General features: G+C 60.0%; 1 long non-coding RNA gene across 1 annotated transcript; it reads right to left on the bottom strand.

The window, feature by feature from the left end:
- Positions 1–812: 812 nt before the first annotated feature.
- Positions 813–4166, bottom strand: LOC127923268 (uncharacterized). The gene is made up of 3 exons (XR_008113850.1): positions 4124–4166; positions 2005–2056; positions 813–868 (listed from the first exon to the last, which is right to left on the bottom strand). It is a non-coding gene; the product is annotated as an uncharacterized LOC127923268 (long non-coding RNA).
- Positions 4167–5292: the final 1126 nt, after the last annotated feature.

Genomic DNA, 5292 nt, shown 5'->3' with positions numbered 1-5292 from the left:
CCACCACCAGCTGATGCAGCCACCACCACCTGATGCAGCTGCCACCACCTGATGCAGCCACCACCTGATGCAGCCACCACCACCTGATGCAGCCACCACCACTGATGCAGCCACCACCACCTGATACAGCCACCACCATCTGATGCAGCCACCACCACCTGATGCAGCCACCACCTGATGCAGCCACCACCATCTGATGCAGCCACCACCACCTGAAGCAGTCACCACCACCTGATGCAGCCACCACCATCTGATGCAGCCACCACCACCTGAAGCAGCCACCACCACCTGATGCAGCCACCACCACCTGATGCAGCCACCACCACTGATGCAGCCACCACCACCTGATGCAGCCACCACCTGATGCAGCTACCACCACCTGATGCAGCCACCACCACTGATGCAGCCACCACCACCTGATGCAGCCACCACCTGATGCAGCTACCACCACCTGATGCAGCCACCACCTGAAGCAGCCACCACCATCTGATGCAGCCACCACCACCTGATGCAGCCACCACCTGATGCAGCCACCACCACCTGATGCAGCCACCACCACCTGATGCAGCCACCACCACTGATGTAGCCACCACCTGATGCAGCCACCACCACCTGATGCAGCCACCATCTGATGCAGCCACCACCACCTGATGCAGCCATCACCACCTGATGCAGCCACCACCACTGATGCAGCCACCACTTGATGTAGCCACCACCACCTGATGCAGCCATCACCACCTGATGCAGCCACCACCACCTGATGCAGCCACCACCACCTGAAGCAGCCACCACCACCTGATGCAGCCATCACCACCTGATGCAGCCATCACCACCTGATGCAGCCACCACCACCTGATGCAGCCACCACCTGATGCAGCTACCACCACCTGATGCAGCCATCACCACCTGATGCAGCCACCACCACCTGATGCAGCTACCACCTGATGCAGCCACCACCACCTGAAGCAGCCACCACCACCTGATGCAGCCACCACCAACTGATGCAGCCACCACCACCTGATGCAGCCACCACCACCTGATGCAGCCACCACCACCTGATGCAGCCACCACCAACTGATGCAGCCACCACCAACTGATGCAGCCACCACCACCTGATGCAGCCACCACCACCTGATGCAGGCCACCACCTGATGCAGCCACCACCACCTGAAGCAGCCACCACCTGAAGCAGCCACCACCTGATGCAGCCACCACCACCTGATGCAGCCACCACCACCTGATGCAGCCACCACCACCTGATGCAGCCACCACCACCTGATGCAGCCACCACCTGATGCAGCCACCACCACCTGATGCAGCAACCACCACCTGATGCAGGCCACCACCTGATGCAGCCACCACCACCTGAAGCAGCCACCACCTGAAGCAGCCACCACCTGATGCAGCCATCACCACCTGATGCAGCCACCACCACCTGATGCAGCCACCACCACCTGATGCAGCCACCACCACCTGATGCAGACCACCTGATGCAGGCCACCACCACCTGATGCAGCCACCACCACCTGATGCAGCCACCACCACCTGATGCAGCCACCACCACCTGATGCAGCCATCACCACCTGATGCAGCCACCACCTGATGCAGCCACCACCACCTGATGCAGCCACCACCACCTGATGCAGGCCACCACCTGATGCAACCACCACCTGATGCAGCCACCACCACCTGATGCAGACCACTGATGCAGCCATCACCACCTGATGCAGACCACTGATGCAGCCACCACCACCTGATGCAGCCACCACCACCTGATGCAGCCACCACCACCTGATGCAGACCACCTGATGCAGCTACCACCACCTGATGCAGACCACCTGATGCAGGCCACCAACACCTGATGCAGACCACCTGATGCAGCCACCACCACCTGATGCAGCCACCACCACCTGATGCAGACCACCTGATGCAGACCACCTGATGCAGACCACCTGATGCAGACCACCTGATGCAGCCACCACCACCTGATGCAGCCATCACCACCTGATGCAGCCACCACCACCTGATGCAGACCACCTGATGCAGCCACCACCACCTGATGCAGCCACCACCACCTGATGCAGACCACCTGATGCAGACCACCTGATGCAGACCACCTGATGCAGACCACCTGATGCAGCCACCACCACCTGATGCAGCCACCACCACCTGATGCAGCCACCACCACCTGATGCAGGCCACCACCACCTGATGCAGCCATCACCACCTGATGCAGCCACCACCACCTGATGCAGCCACCACCACCTGATGCAGCCACCACCACTGATGCAGCCACCACCACCTGATGCAGCCACCACCACCTGATGCAGCCACCACCACCTGATGCAGCCACCACCATCTGATGCAGCCACCACCACTGATGCAGCCACCACCAACTGATGCAGCCACCACCACTGATGCAGCCACCACCACCTGATGCAGCCACCACCACCTGATGCAGCCACCACCACCTGATGCAGCTACCACCACCTGATGCAGCCACCACCTGATGCAGCCACCACCATCTGATGCAGCCACCACCTGATGCAGCCACCACCACCTGAAGCAGCCACCACCTGATGCAGCCACCACCACCTGATGCAGCCACCACCTGATGCAGCCACCACCTGATGCAGCCACCACCACCTGATGCAGCCACCACCACTGATGCAGCCACCACCACCTGATACAGCCACCACCATCTGATGCAGCCACCACCACCTGATGCAGCCACCACCTGATGCAGCCACCACCACCTGATGCAGCTACCACCACCTGATGCAGCCACCACCTGATGCAGCCACCACCACCTGATGCAGCCACCACCACTGATGCAGCCACCACCACCTGATACAGCCACCACCATCTGATGCAGCCACCACCACCTGATGCAGCCACCACCTGATGCAGCCACCACCATCTGATGCAGCCACCACCACCTGAAGCAGTCACCACCACCTGATGCAGCCACCACCATCTGATGCAGCCACCACCACCTGAAGCAGCCACCACCACCTGATGCAGCCACCACCACCTGATGCAGCCACCACCACTGATGCAGCCACCACCACCTGATGCAGCCACCACCTGATGCAGCCACCACCACCTGATGCAGCCACCACCACTGATGCAGCCACCACCACCTGATGCAGCCACCACCTGATGCAGCTACCACCACCTGATGCAGCCACCACCTGAAGCAGCCACCACCATCTGATGCAGCCACCACCACCTGATGCAGCCACCACCTGATGCAGCCACCACCACCTGATGCAGCCACCACCACCTGATGCAGCCACCACCACTGATGTAGCCACCACCTGATGCAGCCACCACCACCTGATGCAGCCACCATCTGATGCAGCCACCATCTGATGCAGCCACCACTTGATGTAGCCACCACCACCTGATGCAGCCATCACCACCTGATGCAGCCACCACCACCTGATGCAGTCACCACCACCTGAAGCAGCCACCACCACCTGATGCAGCCACCACCACCTGATGCAGCCATCACCACCTGATGCAGCCACCACCACCTGATGCAGCCACCACCACCTGATGCAGCCACCACCACCTGATGCAGCTACCACCACCTGATGCAGCCATCACCACCTGATGCAGCCACCACCACCTGATGCAGCTACCACCTGATGCAGCCACCACCACCTGAAGCAGCCACCACCACCTGATGCAGCCACCACCAACTGATGCAGCCACCACCACCTGATGCAGCCACCACCACCTGATGCAGCCACCACCACCTGATGCAGCCACCACCACCTGATGCAGCCACCACCAACTGATGCAGCCACCACCACCTGATGCAGCCACCACCACCTGATGCAGCCACCACCACCTGATGCAGGCCACCACCTGATGCAGCCACCACCACCTGATGCAGCCACCACCTGACAGCCACCACCTGATGCAGCCACCACCACCTGATGCAGCCACCACCACCTGATGCAGCCACCACCACCTGATGCAGCCACCACCACCTGATGCAGCCACCACCTGATGCAGCCACCACCACCTGATGCAGCAACCACCACCTGATGCAGGCCACCACCTGATGCAGCCACCACCACCTGTAGCAGCCACCACCTGAAGCAGCCACCACCTGATGCAGCCATCACCACCTGATGCAGCCATCACCACCTGATGCAGCCACCACCACCTGATGCAGCCACCACCACCTGATGCAGCCACCACCACCTGATGCAGACCACCTGATGCAGGCCACCACCACCTGATGCAGCCACCACCACCTGATGCAGCCACCACCACCTGATGCAGACCACCTGATGCAGGCCACCACCACCTGATGCAGCCACCACCACCTGATGCAGCCACCACCACCTGATGCAGCCATCACCACCTGATGCAGCCACCACCTGATGCAGCCACCACCACCTGATGCAGCCACCACCACCTGATGCAGGCCACCACCTGATGCAACCACCACCTGATGCAGCCACCACCACCTGATGCAGACCACTGATGCAGCCATCACCACCTGATGCAGACCACTGATGCAGCCACCACCACCTGATGCAGCCACCACCACCTGATGCAGCCACCACCACCTGATGCAGACCACCTGATGCAGCTACCACCACCTGATGCAGACCACCTGATGCAGGCCACCACCACCTGATGCAGACCACCTGATGCAGCCACCACCACCTGATGCAGCCACCACCACCTGATGCAGACCACCTGATGCAGACCACCTGATGCAGACCACCTGATGCAGCCACCACCACCTGATGCAGCCATCACCACCTGATGCAGCCACCACCACCTGATGCAGACCACCTGATGCAGCCACCACCACCTGATGCAGCCACCACCACCTGATGCAGACCACCTGATGCAGACCACCTGATGCAGACCACCTGATGCAGACCACCTGATGCAGCCACCACCACCTGATGCAGCCACCACCACCTGATGCAGGCCACCACCACCTGATGCAGACCACCACCTGATGCAGACCACCTGATGCAGGCCACCACTCTCCTGGAACATATGGAGAGCAGTACTCAGTAAAGTGTTGGATTTGCCCCAAACATAACACTTCGTATTCCCACAAGAAGTGAATTCCTTCGCCACATTTTTTTGCAGTTTTACTTTAGTGCCTTGTAAAGACGATGCATGTTGTGGAATATTTTTATTCTGTACAGGCTTCCTTCTTTTCACTCTGTCAATTAGTTTACTAATGTGGAGTAACTACAATGTTGTTGATCCATCCTCAGGTTTCTCCTCACAACCATTAAACTCTGTTAT

Source organism: Oncorhynchus keta, unplaced genomic scaffold (assembly GCF_023373465.1).
Source record: "Oncorhynchus keta strain PuntledgeMale-10-30-2019 unplaced genomic scaffold, Oket_V2 Un_contig_2910_pilon_pilon, whole genome shotgun sequence".
Classification (NCBI taxonomy): Eukaryota; Metazoa; Chordata; class Actinopteri; order Salmoniformes; family Salmonidae; genus Oncorhynchus; species Oncorhynchus keta.
This window is presented reverse-complemented; position numbering and strand designations above follow the sequence as displayed.